Source organism: Rattus norvegicus, chromosome 16 (assembly GCF_036323735.1).
Source record: "Rattus norvegicus strain BN/NHsdMcwi chromosome 16, GRCr8, whole genome shotgun sequence".
In the NCBI taxonomy this organism is placed as follows: domain Eukaryota; kingdom Metazoa; phylum Chordata; class Mammalia; order Rodentia; family Muridae; genus Rattus; species Rattus norvegicus.
In genome coordinates this window covers 27,558,123-27,579,729 of record NC_086034.1, presented here as the reverse complement: position 1 = coordinate 27,579,729, position 21,607 = coordinate 27,558,123, and the positions used below count along the sequence as shown (strand labels likewise).

Genomic DNA, 21,607 nt, shown 5'->3' with positions numbered 1-21,607 from the left:
TACACAGGATCTCACTGTGTAACTCAGGCCATCCTTGAACTCTCAGGGATCTGCCTGCATTTGCCTTCTGAGGGCTGGAATCAGTACTGTTTGTGACAAATGATGACTTTGTCGCGATATATAGCCACTCAATCATTATTTCCTACCAAGAGCTCATTTTATTCTTGTGTGTAAAATGAATTCTAAGATTCGAATGTTTGCATTTCCCTGAAATAAAATGCCTACACATTTCAGGTGGTGACGTATCAGCTGTATATTCACATATACAGCAAAAGCATACTACCTTTATCTTTCTCAATCTAGGATATCTCCGCATGATTTTTTTCTAGGTCCACCCATTACTAGTAAATGTCTTGATTTTATTTTTCAAAAAGGTTGAATAGCATTCCATTGTGTGAATGGGCCACATCTTTATCTAATCTTCTGTTGAGCAACATCTAGGTTGTTTCCAGTTTCTGGCTGTTATGAATAGGTCAGTAATGAATGCGATTAAACAAGTACCTCTATGGTAGGATGGAGTGTCCTGTGGCTATGTGTCTGTTTTATTTAGGGTTACATTGCTGTGAAGAGAAACATGACCACGGCAACTCTTATAAAGGAAAACATTTAATGGAGGCTGGTTTTTTGATTAGAGTTCAGTTCATTATCATCATGGCAGGAAGCATGGTAACATGCAGGTCAATATGGCATTGGAGGGGCTGAGAGTTCAACATCTTGATCCACAGACAGCAGAAGACTGTATCACTGGGGATACCTTGATCATATATAAGACATCAAAGTCCACCTCAGCAGTGACACACTGCCTCCGGCAAGGCTACACCTACTACAAGGCCACATCTCCTAATAATGTCACTTCCTATGGGGCCAAGCATCCAAACACATGAGTCTATGGGGGTCATATGCACTTAAACCACTACAATATCCAAGAGTGATATAGCTAGATCTTGAGGTAGATCAATTCCCATCTTCCAGATATACTACCACACTAATTTTCAAAGAGACTGTTCAAGTTTGCACTCTCTCCAGCAATGGAGGAGTGTTCGCCTTACTCTACATTCTCACCAGAATGAGCTGTCACTTGTTTAATGGATCTTAGCCATTCTGACAGGTGTAAGGATGAGATCTCAAAATAGTTCTGTTTTCCATTTCCCTGCTGACTAAGGATTTGAATATTTCTTTAAGTATTTCTTAACCATTTGAATTTCCCCTTTTGAGAATCCTGTTCAGATCTGTACCCTATTTAAAATTTTCTTTTCTTGATATCTAGGTTTTAAGTTCTTTCTATTTTGGATATTAGCCCTATATCAGATGTATAGTTGGTAAAAAAAATTGTTTCCTACTTTGTAGGCTGCTACTTTAAATGGTGGTATTCTTTGCCATACAGAACCCTTTCCATTTCATGAGGCCTCATTTATTTATTGTTGATCTTAGTGCCTTTGTTAATGGTGTTCTATTCAGAACAGCTTTCCTGGACCAATGAGTTTAAGGCTATTCCTCATTTTGTTTTCTATCAGGTTCAATGTATCTGGTTTTATGTGACTTTCTTTTTTTTTTTTTTTTTTTTTTTTTAATTAACTTGAGTATTTCTTATATACATTTCGAGTGTTATTCCCTTTCCCGGTTTCCGGGCAAACATCCCCCTCCCCCCTCCCCTTCCTTATGGGTGTTCCCCTCCCAACCCTCCCACCATTGCCGCCCTCCCCCCATAGACTAGTTCACTGGGGGTTCAGTCTTAGCAGGACCCAGGGCTTCCCCTTCCACTGGTGCTCTTACTAGGATATTCATTGCTACCTATGGGGTCAGAGTCCAGGGTCAGTCCATGTATAGTCTTTAGGTAGTGGCTTAGTCCCTGGAAGCTCTGGTTGCTTGGCATTGTTGTACTTTTGGGGTCTCGAGCCCCTTCAAGCTCTTCCAGTTCTTTCTCTGATTCCTTCAATAGGGGACCTATTCTCAGTTCAGTGGTTTGCTGCTGGCATTCGCCTCTGTATTTGCTGTATTCTGGCTGTGTCTCTCAGGAGCGATCTACATCCGGCTCCTGTCGGTCTGCACTTCTTTGCTTCATCCATCTAGTCCAATTGGGTGGCTGTATATGTATGGGCCAAATGTGGGACAGGCTCTGAATGGGTGTTCCTTCAGTCTCTGTTTTAATCTTTGCCTCTCCCTTCCCTGCCAAGGGTATTCTTTTTCCTCATTTAAAGAAGGAGTGAAGCATTCACATTTTGATCATCCGTCTTGAGTTTCGTTTGTTCTAGGGATCTAGGGTAATTCAAGCATTTGGGCTAATAGCCACTTATCAATGAGTGCATACCATGTATGTCTTTCTGTGATTGGGTTAGTTCACTCAGGATGATATTTTCCAGTTCCAACCATTTGCCTACGAATTTCATAAACTCGTTGTTTTTGATAGCTGAGTAGTATTCCATTGTGTAGATGTACCACATTTTCTGTATCCATTCCTCTGTTGAAGGGCATCTGGGTTCTTTCCATTTTCTGGCTATTATAAATAAGGCTGCGATGAACATAGTGGAGCACGTGTCTCTTTTATATGTTGAGGCATCTTTTGGGTATATGCCCAAGAGAGGTATAGCTGGATCCTCAGGCAGTTCAATGTCCAATTTTCTGAGGAACCTCCAGACTGATTTCCAGAAGGGTTTTACCAGTCTGCAATCCCACCAACAATGGAGGAGTGTTCCTCTTTCTCCACAACCTCGCCAGCATCTGCTGTCACCTGAGTTTTTGATCTTAGCCAATCCCACTGGTGTGAGGTGAAATCTCAGGGTTGTTTTGATTTGCATTTCCCTTATGACTAAAGATGTTGAACATTTCTTTAGGTGTTTCTCAGCCATTCGGCATTCCTCAGCTGTGAATTCTTTGTTTAGCTCTGAACCCCATTTTTTAATAGGGTTATTTGTTTCCCTGCGGTCTAACTTCTTGAGTTCTTTGTATATTTTGGATATAAGGCCTCTATCTGTTGTAGGGTTGGTAAAGATCTTTTCCCAATCTGTTGGTTGCCGTTTTGTCCTAACCACAGTGTCCTTTGCCTTACAGAAGCTTTGCAGTTTTATGAGATCCCATTTGTCAATTCTTGATCTTAGAGCATAAGCCATTGGTGTTTTGTTCAGGAAATTTTTTCCAGTGCCCATGTGTTCCAGATGCTTCCCTAGTTTTTCTTCTATTAGTTTGAGTGTGTCTGGTTTGATGTGGAGGTCCTTGATCCACTTGGACTTAAGCTTTGTACAGGGTGATAAGCATGGATCGATCTGCATTCTTCTACATGTTGCCCTCCAGTTGAACCAGCACCATTTGCTGAAAATGCTATCTTTTTTCCATTGGATGGTTTTGGCTCCTTTGTCAAAAATCAAGTGACCATAGGTGTGTGGGTTCATTTCTGGGTCTTCAATTCTATTCCATTGGTCTATCTGTCTGTCTCTGTACCAATACCATGCAGTTTTTATCACTATTGCTCTGTAATACTGCTTGAGTTCAGGGATAGTGATTCCCCCTGAAGTCCTTTTATTGTTGAGGATAGCTTTAGCTATCCTGGGTTTTTTGTTATTCCAGATGAATTTGCAAATTGTTCTGTCTAACTCTTTGAAGAATTGGATTGGTATTTTGATGGGGATTGCATTGAATCTGTAGATTGCTTTTGGTAAAATGGCCATTTTTACTATATTAATCCTGCCAATCCATGAGCATGGGAGATCTTTCCATCTTCTGAGGTCTTCTTCAATTTCTTTCTTCAGTGTCTTGAAGTTCTTATTGTACAGATCTTTTACTTGCTTGGTTAAAGTCACACCGAGGTACTTTATATTATTTGGGTCTATTATGAAGGGTGTCGTTTCCCTAATTTCTTTCTCGGCTTGTTTCTCTTTTGTATAGAGGAAGGCAACTGATTTATTTGAGTTAATTTTATACCCAGCCACTTTGCTGAAGTTGTTTATCAGCTTTAGTAGTTCTCTGGTGGAACTTTTGGGATCACTTAAATATACTATCATATCATCTGCAAATAGTGATATTTTGACCTCTTCTTTTCCGATCTGTATCCCCTTGATCTCCTTTTGTTGTCTGATTGCTCTGGCTAGAACTTCAAGAACTATATTGAATAAGTAGGGAGAGAGTGGGCAGCCTTGTCTAGTCACTGATTTTAGTGGGATTGCTTCAAGTTTCTCTCCATTTAGTTTAATGTTAGCAACTGGTTTGCTGTATATGGCTTTTACTATGTTTAGGTATGGGCCTTGAATTCCTATTCTTTCCAGGACTTTTATCATGAAGGGGTGTTGAATTTTGTCAAATGCTTTCTCAGCATCTAATGAAATGATCATGTGGTTCTGTTCTTTCAGTTTGTTTATATAATGGATCACGTTGATGGTTTTCCGTATATTAAACCATCCCTGCATGCCTGGGATGAAGCCTACTTGATCATGGTGGATGATTATTTTGATGTGCTCTTGAATTCGGTTTGCCAGAATTTTATTGAGTATTTTTGCGTCGATATTCATAAGGGAAATTGGTCTGAAGTTCTCTTTCTTTGTTGTGTCTTTGTGTGGTTTAGGTATAAGAGTAATTGTAGATTCGTAGAAGGAATTCGGTAGGGCTCCATCTGTTTCAAATTTGTGGAATAGTTTGGATAATATTGGTATGACGTCTTCTATGAAGGTTTGATAGAATTCTGCACTAAACCCATCTGGACCTGGGCTCTTATTGGTTGGGAGACCTTTAATGACTGCTTCTATTTCCTTAGGAGTTATGGGGTTGTTTAACTGGTTTATCTGTTCCTGATTTAACTTTGATACCTGATATCTGTCTAGGAAATTGTCCATTTCCTGAAGATTTTCAAATTTTGTTGAATATAGGTTTTTATAGTAAGATCTGATGATTTTTTGAATTTCCTCTGAATCTGTAGTTATGTCTCCCTTTTCATTTCTGATTTTGTTAATTTGGACGCACTCTCTGTGTCCTCTCGTTAGTCTGGCTAAGGGTTTATCTATCTTGTTGATTTTCTCAAAGAACCAACTTTTGGTCCTGTTGATTCTTTCTATGGTCCTTTTTGTTTCTACTTGGTTGATTTCAGCTCTGAGTTTGATTATTTCCTGCCTTCTACTCCTCCTGGGTGTATTTGCTTCTTTTTGTTCTAGAGCTTTTAGGTGTGCTGTCAAGCTGCTGACATATGCTCTTTCCTGTTTCTTTCTGCAGGCACTCAGCGCTATGAGTTTTCCTCTTAGCACAGCTTTCATTGTGTCCCATAAGTTTGAGTATGTTGTATCTTCATTTTCATTAAATTCTAAAAAGTTTTTAATTTCTTTCTTTATTTCTTCCTTGACCAGGTTATCATTGAGTAGAGCATTGTTCAATTTCCACGTATATGTGGGCATTCTTCCCTTATTGTTATTGAAGACCAGTTTTAGGCCGTGGTGGTCCGATAGCACGCATGGGATTATTTCTATCTTTCTGTACCTGTTGAGGCCCGTTTTTTGACCAATTATATGGTCAATTTTGGAGAAAGTACCATGAGGAGCTGAGAAGAAGGTATATCCTTTTGCTTTAGGATAGAATGTTCTATAAATATCCGTTAAGTCCATTTGGCTCATGACTTCTCTTAGTCTGTCGACATCACTGTTTAATTTCTGTTTCCATGATCTGTCCATTGATGAGAGTGGGGTGTTGAAATCTCCCACTATTATTGTGTGAGGTGCAATGTGTGTTTTGAGCTTTAGTAAGGTTTCTTTTACGTATGTAGGTGCCCTTGTATTTGGGGCATAGATATTTAGGATTGAGAGTTCATCTTGGTGGATTTTTCCTTTGATGAATATGAAGTGTCCTTCCTTATCTTTTTTGATGACTTTTAGTTGGAAATTGATTTTATTTGATATTAGAATGGCTACTCCAGCTTGCTTCTTCTGACCATTTGCTTGGAAAGTTGTTTTCCAGCCTTTCACTCTGAGGTAGTGTCTGTCTTTGTCTCTGAGGTGTGTTTCCTGTAGGCAGCAGAATGCAGGGTCCTTGTTGCGTATCCAGTTTGTTAATCTATGTCTTTGTATTGGGGAGTTGAGGCCATTGATATTGAGAGATATTAAGGAATAGTGATTATTGTTTCCCTTTATATTCATATTTGGATGTGAGGTTATGTTTGTGTGCTTTCATTCTCTTTGTTTTGTTGCCAAGACGATTAGTTTCTTGCTTCTTCTAGGGTATAGCTTGCCTCCTTATGTTGGGCTTTACCATTTATTATCCTTTGTAGTGCTGGTTTTGTAGAAAGATATTGTGTAAATTTGGTTTTGTCATGGAATATCTTGGTTTCTCCATCAATGTTAATTGAGAGTTTTGCTGGATACAGTAACCTGGGCTGGCATTTGTATTCTCTTAGGGTCTGTATGACATCAGTCCAGGATCTTCTGGCCTTCATAGTTTCTGGCGAGAAGTCTGGTGTGATTCTGATAGGTCTCCCTTTATATGTTACTTGACCTTTTTCCCTTACTGCTTTTAATATTCTTTCTTTATTTTGTGCGTTTGGTGTTTTGACAATTATGTGACGGGAGGTGTTTCTTTTCTGGTCCAATCTATTTGGAGTTCTGTAGGCTTCTTGTATGCCTATGGGTATCTCTTTTTTTAGGTTAGGGAAGTTTTCTTCTATGATTTTGTTGAAGATATTTACTGGTCCTTTGAGCTGGGAGTCTTCACTCTCTTCTATACCTATTATCCTTAGGTTTGATCTTCTCATTGAGTCCTGGATTTCCTGTATGTTTTGGACCAGTAGCTTTTTCCGCTTTACATTATCTTTGACAGTTGAGTCAATGATTTCTATGGAATCTTCTGCTCCTGAGATTCTCTCTTCCATCTCTTGTATTCTGTTGGTGAAGCTTGTATCTACAGCTCCTTGTCTCTTCTTTTGGTTTTCTATATCCAGGGTTGTTTCCATGTGTTCTTTCTTGATTGCTTCTATTTCCATTTTTAATTCCTTCATCTGTTTGATTGTGTTTTCCTGGAATTCTTTCAGGGATTTTTGCCATTCCTCTCTGTAGGCTTCTACTTGTTTATTAATGATTTCCTGTGTTTCCCTAAGTGTGTTCATGTCTTTCTTGAAGTCCTCCAGCATCATGATCAAATATGATTTGGAAACTAGATCTTGCTTTTCTGGTGTGTTTGGATATTCCATGTTTGTTTTGGTGGGAGAATTGGGCTCCGATGATGGCATGCAGTCTTGGTTTCTGTTGCTTGGGTTCCTGCGCTTGCCTCTCGCCATCAGATTATCTCTAGTGTTACTTTGTTCTGCTATTTCTGACAGTGGCTAGACTGACCTATAAGTCTGTGTGTCAGGAGTGCTGTAGACCTGTTTTCCTCTCTTTCAGTCAGTTATGGGGACAGTGTGTTCTGCTTTCCGGCGTGTAGTTTTTCCTCTCTACAGGTCTTCAGCTGTTCCTGTGGGCCTGTGTCTTGAGTTCACCAGGCAGCTTTCTTGCAGCAGAAAAGTTGGTCTTACCTGTGGTCCCGAGGCTCAGGTTCGCTCGTGGGGTGCTGCCCAGGGGCTCTCTGCAGCGGCAGCAACCAGGAAGACCTGTGCCGCCCCTTCCGGGAGCTTCAGTGCACCAGGGTTCCAGATGGTCTTTGGCTTTTTCCTCTGGCGTCCGAGATGTGTGTGCAGGGAGCAGTCTCTTCTGGTTTCCCAGGCTTGTCTGCCTCTCTGAAGGTTTAGCTCTCCCTCCCACGGGATTTGGGTGCAGAGAACTGTTTATCCGGTCTGTTTCTTTCATGTTCCGGTGGTGTCTCAGGCGCAGAAGTCCTGCCACTCCTGGGCCCTCCCCCACGGGAGCCCAGAGGCCTTATACAGTTTCCTCTTGGGCCAGGGATGTGGGCAGGGGTGAGCAGTGTTGGTGGTCTCTTCCGCTCTGCAGCCTCAGGAGTGCCCACCTGACCAGGCGGTTGGGTCTCTCTCTCACCGGGTCTGGGAGCAGAGAGCTGCTGCGGGCCGGGATCCGTGGGTGTGGGACTTCCGGTAAACACAGACCGTGCCTCCTAGAGAAATTCTGCTTCCGTGTCCCAAGCTCACCAGGCAGCTTTCTTGCAGCAGAAAATTTGGTCTTACCTGTGGTCCCGAGGCTCCGGTTCCCACTGTGACTTTCTTTAGGTTAGGAAAGTTTTCTTCTACAATTTTGTTGAAATTGTTACTGGCCCTTTAAGTTGGGAATCTTCACTCTCTTCTTTACATATTATCCTTAGGTTTGATCTTCTCATTGTGTCCTGGATTTCCTGGATGTTTTGTGCTAGGAGCTTTTTGCATTTTGTTATCTTTGATGGTTGCACCAATATTTCTATGGTATCTTCTGCACCTGACATTCTCTCTTCTAGCTCTTGTATTCTGTTGGTGATGCTTGTATCTATGACTCCTGATCTCTTCCCTAGGATTTCTATCTCCAGGTTTGTCTACCTATGTGCTTTCTTTTTGTTTCTGTTTCCATTTATAAATTCTGAATGGTTTGTCCATTTCCTTCACCAGTTTGGTTGTGTCTTCCTGTAATTCTTTAAGGGATTCTTGAAGGAATTTTTGGTTTCCTCTTTCAGGACTTATATTTGTTTACCTGTGTTGTCCTCTATTTCTTTAAGTGAGTTATTTATGTCCTTCTTAAAGTCCCCCTTCGTCATCATAAAATATGATTTTAAATCCAAATCTTGCTTTTCCGGTGTGTGTGGATATCCAGTATTTGCTTTGGTGGGAGAACTGGGCTCTGATAATGCCAAGTAGTCTTGGTTTCTGTTGTTTAGGTTGCTGTGCTTGCCTCTTGCCATCAGGTTGTCTCTGGTGTTGGCTTGTCTTGTTGACTCTGAAAGTGGATTTGCCCTCCTATAGGCCTGTGTGTCAGCACCCTGGTAGATCTAATTTTTGTCAGCCAGTTCTGGGAACAGAGAACTCTGCTTTCTGACTTTCAACTGACTTTCAACTCTTGGCACAGGCAGAAACCCGAAGGGTCTTGCCCCTGAGTGTTCCTAGGTCCCTGTGCCTAGGGGGCACAGCCAGCACTAGGTGATTTCTTCTTGGGTCAGGAATATGGGCAGAAAGTATTTGTCTCCTCTGGGTTCTCAGGAGTGTCTGCACTTCTGACAGTCCAGCTCTCTCCTCCATGGGATTTGGGTGCAGGGGACTGTGGTACAGGTTCAGTTCAGTTCTGGGCGCAGCCATAAACCATCTGGTTCCTGCTGCTGACTGCTCCTATTTTCCTGTATCCAGAAGCACTATGAAGTTTCCTCTTGGGTGGGGAATGTGTGCAGAAGTGGGCAGAAGTGGTGGTCTGTCCTGTGGTCTCAGGATTGTCCGCACTTTTGGGAGTTCAGCTCTCTCCCCAATGGGATGTGGGTACATCGTAATTTTTTATATAGAGTTCAAAATTTTTCCTTTCAGGATTTATGAAGAAAGTAATAGAAATTTTGAAGGTAATTGCATTGAACTTTTGCAGGATAATCATTTTTACAATAGTATTTTACTGATTCATGAGCATGGAAGATATTTCCATCTGATATCTTCTTCAATTTTTTTCTTCAATGTCTTGAATTTTTCTTAAAGATTTTATTTATTTTATGTATGTGAGTACACTGCCTCTGTCTACAGACACACCAGAAGATGGCATCAGATTCTATTCCAGATGGTTGTGAGCCACCATGTGGTTGCTAGGAATTGAACTTAGGACCTCTGGAAGAAGAGTCAGATCTCATAACCACTGATCCATCTTTCCAGCCCTTGCCTTAAAGGGGGTTTTTAGCCACACAAATCTTTAACTATCTTGGTTAGAGGTACTCCAAGATAGTTTATATTATTTGATGTTACTATGAAAAGTCTTCTTTCCCTTATTTCTTTCTCTATTCATTTCTAATTTATCTATAGAAAGGCTACTTATTTTTGTGAGTATTTATTTTCAGCTTTGCTGAAAGTTTTTATCAGCTGTAAGAGATTTTAATAGCATTTTTAGAGTCACTTATGTAAACTACTATTTCACCTACAAAACAAACAAGAAGACACTTTGACTTCTTTTCCAATTTGTATCCCCTTAATATCTACTTCAATTTTCTTATTGTTCTAAGACTTCAAGTTTTTCCTGATTTTAGTGGAATTGGTTTGAGTTTCTCTCCATTTAAGTTATTGTTGTCCGTACCTTTGCCTCACACTGCCTGTACTATGTTGAAGTATTTCTCTTGCATGCCTAATCCCTCCAGGATTTTTATCATGAAGGAGAGTGTTGGAGTTTTGTTAAAGGACTTTTCCACATCTAGTGAGAGAAACCTGGTTTTTGTCTTTCAGTGTTTATGTGGTAGATTACATTTTTGTTTTATAAATGTTGAACTACCTCTGCATCCCTGGGATGAAAGATCCTTGATATTGAATGCTCATTTTGATGAGTTCTTGGATCGGATTTGCAGTATTTTATTGAGAATTTTATATCTATGTTTATAAGGGAAATTGATCTGTAATTCTCTTTGTTGAATATCAGGATAACTGTGGCCTTGTAAAATGAATTGCATAATGTTCCTTCTGTTTCTCTTTTATGGAATAATTTTAGAAATACTGCCATTAACTCTTTGAATACCTGGTAGAATTCTGTGCTAAAACCACCTGGCCCCAAGTGTTTTTGTTCATTTGTTTGTTTGTTTAGGCAATTTTAATTACTGCTACCATATCACTGAGGGTTAAAAGTCTGCTTATATTATCTGGTTTTGATTTAACTTTGGTAAGTGTTGTAACTCAAGGAAATCATCCATTTTTTTAGATTTTCCAATGTGATTGAATACAGTATGTCCTTTTGATTCTCTGCATTTCCTTGTCTGTTGTCATGGCTGCTTTTTGCTTCTGATTTTGTTAATTTGGATATTATCTGTCTGCCTTGTAGCCAGTTTAGATGAGGGTTTGTCTATCTTGTTGGTTTTCTCAAAGAACCTCTTTGTTTTATTTATTTTTGTATTGTTCCCTTTATTTCTATTATATTGGTTTCACCACCAAGTTTGATGTTTTTTCTTGCCATCTAATCTTTTTGAGTGATTTCTTCTGTCATAGGGCTTGCAGGTGTGCTTTTAAGTATTAGTATAATGTCTCTCTATTTTTTTTTAAAATGCAGGCAGTTAGTGCTATGCGTTTTCCTCTCAGAGTACCCTTCATTGTGTTGGTTTGGATAAATTGTATATTCTTTTTCACTTAATTCTAGAAAACCACCGTCTTCTTTTAAAATGTATGTCTTGACATTTTTCATTCAGTTTCTACGAGTTTGTAATGTTTCTGTTGTTGACATCTAGATTTAATTCACAGTGGTCAGATAGGATTCTGGGTGTTATTTCAATTTCCTTGTGTCTTTTGAGACTTGCACTGTATCCAAGTATGTGTTAAGTTTTGGAGAAAGTTCCATGAAGTGTTAAGAAAAAAAGTATATTATTTTGTATTTGTGGGAAATGTTCAGTAAATATCTATTTGGTTCATTTGGTTTACAATCTCAGTGAGTTCCTGTGTTTCTGTTTCACTTCTGTCTGGATGATCTCTCTGTTGGTGAGAGCAGGAAATTGAAGTCTATTCTTAGTGTGAGGGTCAGTATGTGTGATTTAAGCTGTAATAGTGTTTGGTTCATGAACTTGCGTGCCCATGTGTTTCATGCATAGATGTTACGAGTTGTCATGACTTCTGGATTGTTTCTTTGATGACATGTAGTGTCTTTCCTTTTCTGATTAGTTTTTATTTTGAAAACTCTTTTGTCAGATATTAAAATGGCTGCACTAAATTGTTTCTTAGGTCGATTTGCTAGAAATAACCTTGTCTATCATCTTGAGGTATTATCTGTCTTTGAAGTTAAGATGCTTTTTTGGATGTAGCAGAAAGGTGGTTTCTGTCTTTGCATTTGTTCTTTTACACTGTTTGTTTATTGGGAAATTAAGTTATTGAAAGATATCAATGAGCAGTGTTTTTTGGTTCAGATTATTTTGTTGTTGGTGGTGGTGGGGGAAGTGGTGGTGTGCATATGTGCATGCATGTGTGTGCATGTGCGAGTGTGTGTGTGTGTGTGTGTGTGTGTGTGTGTGTGTGTGTGTGTTTCCTCCTTTGGTTTGCTGGTCTGGGATTTTCCTAGATGTAGCTAACCTCTTTAGACAGAAGTTTTTCTTCTAGTACCTTCTGTGAGGCTTGATTTGTAGACATGTATTGCTTTAATTTGGTTTATCATGGAATGTCTTATTTTTCCTTGATCTATTGTGATCGAAATGTTTGTTTGGTGAAGTACTCTAGGTTGACATCTGAGGTCACTGAAAGTCTGTAGAATACCTGTGCAGTCCCTTTTGGCTTTTAAAGTCTCTGTCGAGAATTGGTATTGATTGTTCCAATAGTTCTGTCTTTATTTGTTACTTGGTCTTTTAAAACTTTTATTGGTTCTTTGCGAGTTGCACATGATGCACCCCAACTTCATTTACCTCCCTCTCTCCTCACACCCTTGCAACCTCTTCGTCAACGTAGAAAATGAAGTCTTGTGGAAGTTGGGTGTGATAGTGTGTTTTTGTCCTCACTTCTTTGCTTGCAAATGTTCACTGCAATGATCCCTTGACCTGGTACAAGGCCCGCTGGCTTCTGCTACTCTATCAATCCTTGAACCTCACTGGGACTCCTCTTGGATGTCCTGTTGTAGACCTGTGTCATGGAGATTCCACAATTTTGGATCTGTAGGACCCACCCCTTCATACACTGCAGTAGTTGATCAGTGGGGTAGATATTGGAGTGGGCCAATTCAAAGCCCTAGATCTGAGCTTGAAAAAAAAGCTGGGCTTGCCAGCTCTCATAATCTCACACCCTCCAGTCCAGCTTACCAGCTGCAAACAGGTCTAGCTCTGGTCTGTTGCCCAGTCCAGGTGCAGGGCCCACTCTCTGGAGTGCTGCAGCAGGTCTGGTTCATGGTCAGTTCTCCTGCTCTCATGACCCCAAGGCCAGTTCTCCAGCCTGCTATAGGTGGCAAGGGCAAAAGGGAGGGAGAGAATCTCTCCCTCACAGATGCCACTGACAACAGACAAGAGGCAGGGCTGGCCCTTCCACACTTACACCCTCAGGGACAGCTCGCCTGCAGCCACCACACCCAGAGCCAGCTCTACTAAGCTGACAGGTGAGATACAGGGCCTGCTCTCCAGAGTGTTGCAGCAGGTAAAGTGCAGGGCCTGCTTTCTTGCCTACTGTAGGGTTATCCTTCTCTTGCTCATGTCACTGACAGGAGGTGGGACGAACTCTCCTACACTCATGCTCTTGGGGCTGACTCTCCTGGACTTCTGCCGTCTGGGTCAGCTCTAATGTGCTGCCTAAGAGAGGTGCAGGGCCCAGTATCCTGAGTTCTGCACCAGGCTAGGGACAAGGCCAGTTCTGCACACCCGTCAGACAACATGTCCCAGGTGGCAGCCCTGACTAGCGCTCTCTGGGCTTTGGTGGTGTCATAGACCCAGAGGTGGCCCCCGTTGGCAGCACAGGCCAGGACCCCACCATATTCTCAGGTGACATCACCAGCTTCTCACATCAGGCTCTTCCTCACCACTCTCAGGTCTCCAGTTCTGCTTTCTTCATTGTACCCAGATCCTTCTGTGTCTCTTCCTCTCCATTTCTCTGATTACTTGTTCCCCTTAGTGGTACCTGAGGTCTCTGAGTGTCTGGGATCCTCTCAGGGTGCTGCATCCTGCTTGTGTGTTATGGCACCAGGTACGGGGTCACCTAGGTGTGGTCTGCACACCCCAGGTCTGCACTGCACTGCACTGGTGGTTATCTCAGGCTTGCTTTTTTCAGGGAATGTTCAGCTACTAATTATTCAAGTGTTCACAGGTCAGAACACTGATGGTAGACATAGCCTCTCTTCTTTCTGCCACCTAGTGACACATGTGTGACACAGCAGCCACACCCGCAATGCCTCTAGGGGCAGGCCTCTTGCAGTTTTTAGTATTCTTTGTTGTGTAATTTTAGTCTTTTGATTATTATGGGGTGAGGGAAGTTTTATTTCTGGTCCAATCTATTTAGTGTTCTGTATGCTTTGTGTACCTTGTACCTTTCTTTTGGTTAATAATTTTTTCCATAATTTTATTGAAAATGTTTTCTGTGCTTTTTACCTGGGTTTCTTCTCCTTTCTCAGTTCATATTCCTCTTAGATTTGGTCTTCCCATAGTGTTTCAGATTTCCTGAAAAAAATGGGGTGGAATTCTTTTAGATTTCACGTTTTCTTTGACCAAGGTATTAATGCCTCGGGTTCTATTTTCTATCTCTTGTATTTTGTTAGTGAGCATTTCTAGATGTCCTTCAGTTTAGGTTTTCTTTATTGATTCTGTTTCCACTTTCAGGTCTTGAACTGTTTTATTCATTTCCTCTCATTGTGTTATCATTGGTTTCTTCAAGAGATTTATTCAGTTCCTCTTTTGGGATCTCCATTATATTTTTAAAAGTCTAAATTTTTTGTGCGTATGCTTCAGCTATGTTGGGATTTTCAGGGCCTGCTTTTGTAAGATGATTAGGCTCTAGCGGAGACACATTTTTCTAGCTGCTATCCATTGTGTTTTTATGCTAACCCCGAGGCATCTGGGGTTAGGAAAATTGTAATTACAGGTGCTGGTAGCTGGTCTTATCTTTGCTGGATGTTTTGTTCATTGGTTTATGTACATCTGTGGTTCTTAGAAAGGATTTTTTCAGGAGGTGGTGTGCTATGGAGCTAGAAATAAGACTGGGAGAAAGGGTTTTGGAGGAGTTGAGGGGGAGGCAAAAATTGGCAGTTAGCCTACTTGCTTCCCTGGCTGGAGTCTGGGAGATTTAATAAACAAAATTACCAACACCATTATTTGAAGTGTCTGTCGTATTTACTTTAAAATTTTTACTAGTGTTTTTTCTATGTGAACAATCTTTTTAATACTTTTAGAGTTCTATGCAACATATTTTGATCATACTTGGTAGGATTTAGTGTCAGAACCCATGTTAGGATTCAGGAGACGAAGGACTCCTTTGCTGGATCTGGGCCAAGGTAAGATCATACCATGCAAAAAATCTCATGCAAGAGATTTATTGGGGGGGGGCACAAAAAGATGTCTTGGAGTGAGGTCATGAAAGAACATTAGAGACAGAGACAGACACAGAGATAAGAAATAGAGAGAATGAGACAAAGGACTGTGATGTCAGGGGGGCCTTTTAAAGGGTACATGTGTTGCATAGGGAAAAACACATAACTTATTGCAACAGTGGTGACTGAGGATGTGGCTTCTGGCCCTATGCTCCTGAGGGCAGGCTCATGGAGCACCTGATTTCTCATAATATTCACCCCTCCTCCAGTTACAGATCGCCTCCATTCCCTACCTGTCTAACACTTTGTCTTATTCTTTTTCCTCCATATCGATTTGATCTCTGGGTTATGGACATAGCCATTTAGTATTATTGCTCTGCTTTGGATAACAGGTTTCCCAACACAGCTTGAGCTATGGTGCTCTAAGGTGGCACCATTATTAATATACATGACTTACATATTTCCTTGGTGGACTGAATTTTGGATCTGCACTGTACTTCACAGAAGTCTAGTAAGTCCTTTTCTTTTTAAGCACAGAGAAATAAAGTTAGCATCACTTCAGTTTCTCCATACGTAACTTTGTTTCTTTTAAGGTAATAAAAGGATAAAGGGATATGAATTGTGATAAAAATTAGTGCAAAGATAATCATCTCAAAGTCCAAGTTAAATTTCACCTTTAGAGTGACAGTCACAGTCCCTTGTTCTGAGTTAATTTCTGAACTTTTTTCTACTTCTAACAAGCAAGGCAGAGCTCACAACTCTCAACTCTGCAGGTTGCCACTTTACCGTTGTTAATCCTTGTAGAAAGTGAGAGAAAAATAAAGAGGAGGGGGGTTTAAATTCACAAATAAAGAAGGTATACAGCAAGTGAGGATCAGAGGAGTTATGTCATATGAGTTTGAAGAATATACTCATACACAAGCCCTTTGGTTATTAATTGTAATTAAGCACTTATTTTTATGCTTAAAATTGCCTTGAGGGTTTGCAGTAATGAGGACTAGGGAAGGCTCTTTTTGTAGCTTATCTGCTTTGCAAAATTCAAAGTGCCAGTCTATTTTGTGCCTTCTAATTTGTAGGAGTCAGGAAAGGCAAGATGCCCGAATTGTGCTTGAAATATCAAAACAGCATTGCAGCCGGAGCTGTTATCTCTCTTTCCCATGGGCAGTGCTTTCCTTCTGGCGTGCACGATTGTTAAAAAGCAAGAATAGAAATGTATTGTTTTTTGTAGAAGACAATGCACATTAGAAAAGATCTCAGGAAGGAATTCTATTAAGAGACTTCTGTTGTCCTCCCTGGGAAGCTAACTACACAGAGCTTTTCTCTTCTTTTGCAATCCCACATTACATGGGAGTGTAACAATTACCCATATGCTATCTTTTATAGGAAAAAAGGAGAATAGATTTTTTTATTATGATAAAAATGCATTTCTACATAATATGCTTGGGCTGTTTTGCCTTAATGAACTTGCTAATTTTCTTAGCACTTACTGTTGAATTGACATTATTGGTAGAATTATCAAGGGAACTACAGCAGACTAGAGGCCAGTTCTCCTATGGCTCTCATGAGCTCCCTTTAGAGAGACACTATGCTTTTTCATCCCATCAGACTCCCGTAGATAGCTAGGTTTTGGCACTGTTATAGTTAGTCACAGGCCAATTCACTAGAGTGCTAAATGAATGATTGACATGGGTAGAGGCCTATTGGGAGTGTTCCTGGGATTAAAATATATCTAGAGTAATAATAACTGGATTGGGTAGAGGGTCTAGGTTTATGATAACTTTTCAGTTACTCAGAACTTGAGGTGGTGGGTTGGATCTTTATATTTCTCCTTCTTTACCTACCTGCCATGGGTTGAGAGAAAACAGTGTGACCTTGGGTTAGGCAGCTGTTTTATGATGAAGGCTATGATTCGACTGTAGAAGCTTCAACTTGGTTCAGTGTGATGTATGAAAGGGGTCACAGCAAAATCTGTGAAGCTGGAGTGATGTGACTTTAAGTTTGTACACATAGCACCATAGATAATGCAAAAGAATTTAATACAAACCTAATATGTTCTAGTTTATATGTATGTATACCTTGTTAATCGGACTCTCCTCACAGAGCCAATGCATTCGTCTGCTCATTCACTTACTTATGTGACAAAGTGTTCTGTGATAATTTTTGAGGACAGGTTCTACAGCACCTCTTTCTGATAGAGCTTTGAAATAATGAACACAGGCAAAAAAGATTTTAATGTCAGCTTTTTTGAAGGTCTGAAAAAATTCACACAGACACACACACACATACACATACACACACATACAAATACACATAAACACACACACACAAACACACACAGAGACCACACACAGATGTATGCACACAGGTTTTTGATGCCGAGTTGCAATTTTTCAGCTCTTTAATCAACACTAATCTAATCTATGTAAAAGATTAGACTCAATTGAATGGATTCCTATTAGAAGCTATTGATAGCTTTTCTTGAATGCTTTTCATGGAATATTTTTCAAGTCTGAATGCTTTACCATGTGACTGATGGAAAAGGAATAAGGATTTGGGAATCGTAAAATGGTCTTGCTCTTTATTGTAAAACAAATTTATAATTCCATCTAGCCCATATAAAAACACACGATCTAGGTATTTTATTTAAAAGCCTTAAGCCTAGATTGGGAGAAATGGAACTATTCTAACTTATTTCCCAGCCATAAATTGCCTTGTTACTTGCTGGTTTTTCTGGTCATGTGCCCACGGTCCATCTCCTGTCACAGCAGCCTCCTCCACTTTCCATGTCCTTCTTATTCTCCCTCTACCTGCAACCCACTCACTCGATCCTTAAGCCCCACCTTTCCCCCTTTACTGCCCAATCACATGCTCTAGCCTTTTATTGATTCATTAAATTGGGGAGCAAGGTTTGCTTCCCATCACTTGATGTACACGATGACCTGCTAGTTGGGCACAACCACATCTTGAGAGCCAGTATTTAGCATTAGAATATGAGCAGCATCAGACCAACCCACCACACTGTATACTTCCTTTTTTCAGTTTCCTGATTATGCAGTGTCCTCCAGGTCTGTGTAGACAATCCACCCAGCTGTCTTGAATGGGTGAGTGCTAGGTGTAGTTTTAGGGATCTGTTTTTAGGATACCTTTGTTTCTGCTCCCGTTGCACCATCTGTCTCTTGTGAGAAACGAGACCACATGGTTCCATGGAGTTTTCTTTGTGGTGGCTGTCATAATTCTACTCATCCAAATCATCGCCAAGAGCCCCAAGTTAGTTTGGCTTGGCTCATATCTAACAGAGAAGATTGTTTTCAGGCCACATTTGAATCCCGAGGTACATTCAGTCATGCACAGCTTTGCTAATACCATCTCTCCCTGGGAACTAGACTATTGGGAGCATTACCCCTCCTCCAGTTCTCCCACAGCTCTCATTTTAAACTCCCTTTTAGAGCAGTGCCTCTCAACCTGTGGGTTGCTACCCCCCTGATGTTCAATATCAAATATTGTGAATATCATATAATTCATTACTGTAGGCAAATTGCATCTGTGATGTAGCAAAGAAATAATCTTATGGTTGGGGGTCCCTACAAAATGAAGAACTGTATTAAAGGGTTGCAGCATAGGAAGGTTGAGAACCACTGCATTAGAGAGACCTTAAGTTTTCTCTCACTAGTCAACTATGATAATCCACCAGTGTCTAGAATGTTCTATCAGAAAAAAATATGATATGTGATCATATTTCTACCAGAAGACACTTCCAATGACTTGTGAAAATTCTGCCTATCTCAGGGTGGGGTACGAACCTACCTCTGTGTCATCATCAAAAGTCCTATCTTGCCCTTCTCATTGGACGGTAGAGTCTCACTTCTTAAGGATTTGTATGAGCAGGAGGAGCTTTTCAGATGAGCACTGGAGGGTGATTTGATTCTATCCAATTATATAAAGAAGTAGTTTGCTGTCTTTTATGAGGGAAAGGATATTTTCATTAGTTACATTTGTTACATTAGAAACATTTGTTTCTGCTTAAGCCAGTTATTTGTAAATATTTTAGCTTTTCAAACATCACTTCATTTACATCGCCATACCTATTAATGAAATGTATCAAGAATAAAAGGAATAGAAGGACTCCAGATGAAAAAGTACAGCCTCAAGCACCGTGATATACATTATACATTTCGTTGCAGGCAAGCATAAGGACTTACTCAGTGACTCGGGACTGAACTTGGTTTGGGCTGTGCACTTCAAAGCCTGAGACCTTCTTCACCTGAATGTACTGAACATACACACACCCCAATATGAACATGTCTCTGAGAAACTTGTTAGCAACCCAAGACTACCATCTGCACTGAGCTGCATGAACACCCCTCTCTAAGCAATGCTCATGGTTTCTCCTCATTCAAACAACTATCAAACTGAGAAAGAGTTCAGTCAAACCCTAGTTATGCTGAATATGAAAGTAGGGAGACTAACTCAGGCAAAGCTAGGTTTTGGTGCATGCTCAGTAAGACAAACCGTCCTCAAAGTGAAGTTTTAGGGAGAACCCTCTTTAGGTTATGATTGTGCATAATTGGAAGTGCATATGATTAACACCAGATACAGTATGGGAAGGGGCATGTAAAGTAAAAAATCCTAGTTAAATAACTTAATCTATGAGTCAGAATAAAGAACCCTTTACACTATACCACTTAGCAACTAAACTCTTCCTTTTGATCACCATAAAATGAACCTCCAAACAGTAAGTGAAGCCTTTGAGTATCCTTATGAGTGTAGATTGCTGTCAATCATCACCATGCATCTGACCTGTCCTATCACATTGCTTTGGACAAGTATTCATGCTACTTTTACAAGTCTGTGTGTGCTTTATTAACCCTTCAAACAGGATGCCAAGGACCAGGAATCACCTGACTCAGACTCTGACCACACAGTTGTACACATTACCTTTTAGAAGCCATTATTTGAATATATAATTTTGTGGCTTTTATTAATTTTGTATTAATGTGTACCAAATACCTATAAACATGGTAGCTTGAAAGCTCCAGACCAGTACACTTGTTTATAGTTCCCTAGGGAAAACCATCTCACCAAGTTGATGTCAAGCAGAAGATGTCAGGTCTTGTCTGTATGTTCTCAGAAACAATCTCCGTTCATCTGAGGCATACTGCTGAAGAGTTTATAAGGGACTGAGTTCCTCTTCTCTTGCCAGTTCTGGGCTAAGCACTACCCTCAGGTCCTAAAAGCAGCTTTCTGCTTGTGTTTAGATTCTTGGCTCCATCTTCAAACATGTCTGTGTGCAGACTTGGTGCTTATCTGCATCCATATAAAAGTGCAACCTTTTCTGAGCTGGTGTTATGAACATTGAGGAAATGTTGATGCTGAGGAAGAGAATCTATCCCATCATACTAGTTTATACGTATCTGGAGTGCATTAGCTATGCTGGCCAAGCACACTTCATGATAGCTCATCAGGTTCCACATTTTTTTTACAGCTACATCAATTTTCTTTAGTAACTTGAGAGAATAATATGATACTGTCTTTTGTAGCTTTGGATCCAATACAATTTCCAGCTGTAATTTGGTTTTTATATCACTCAATACTTCAAAAAATATAATTTTCTTCAAAATGATCTCACATTTTAAGATTTGTTATAATCTTTCATGGGCTGTATAGAGAAGATTTGATACATAGGTTTTACATTTTGAAATGTTATTTTAGTAGCTTTTATAATGTAGTGGCAGATTCTTGGAATTTTATGTGTATATTAACAAAATTACCGAATGATGAAAACGTTATTTTCTCACTTCCTATTTCCTAGTTCATTTCCTATCTGACTGTCCATTTACTATTAATCTGTCTATGTACTATCTATCAGTTGTATATAAATTATACATATATCAATAAATCAATCTGTCAATAATCTTCTTTCAAGAATCTATATCACCTGTCATCTGCTTTTATTGATTATGTGGCATCTATTATCTATTATCCTTCTGCATGTCAACTGTTATCTATATCAATCTATAGATCATCTGTTTTCTATTTATTATCTATTTGCACATACACCAGTCTATTATATATTTTATATTAATCATCCATCTATACCATCACCTATCTTATTCTTTATTCTCTATGTCTCTATGTATCTATCCATCTATCTATCTACCCATCTGTCACCTATTTATCCATCACCTATCATCTATCTATCAATATATTTATCATATATTTACTTGTCTATCTACCATCTATCAATCTAAATATCTATCATTTATCAATCTGTGGATCATCTATCAGCTACATAATTATGTTTTATTTTTTTCTTTTATTGGATACTTTATTTACATTTCAAATGTTATCCCCTTTCCCCGTTTTCCCTCTAGAAAAACCCCTATCCCATTCCCCTCCTCCTGCTTCTATGGGTGTGCTCCCTCAGCAACCCACCAACTCCCTCCCTCTTCCCAACCCTGGAAATTCCCTACACTGCGGCATGGAGCCTTCACAAGACCAAGGACCTCTCCTCCCATTGAAGTCCAACAAGGCTATCCTCTCCTACATATATAGCAGGAGCCATGGGTTGCTCCACGTGTACT

At 40.0% G+C, this 21,607-nt stretch overlaps 1 non-coding gene across 1 annotated transcript; it reads right to left on the bottom strand.

The window, feature by feature from the left end:
* Positions 1-13,776: 13,776 nt before the first annotated feature.
* Positions 13,777-13,908, bottom strand: LOC120097599 (small nucleolar RNA SNORA17). The gene has a single exon (XR_005495168.1). It is a non-coding gene; the product is annotated as a small nucleolar RNA SNORA17 (small nucleolar RNA).
* Positions 13,909-21,607: the final 7,699 nt, after the last annotated feature.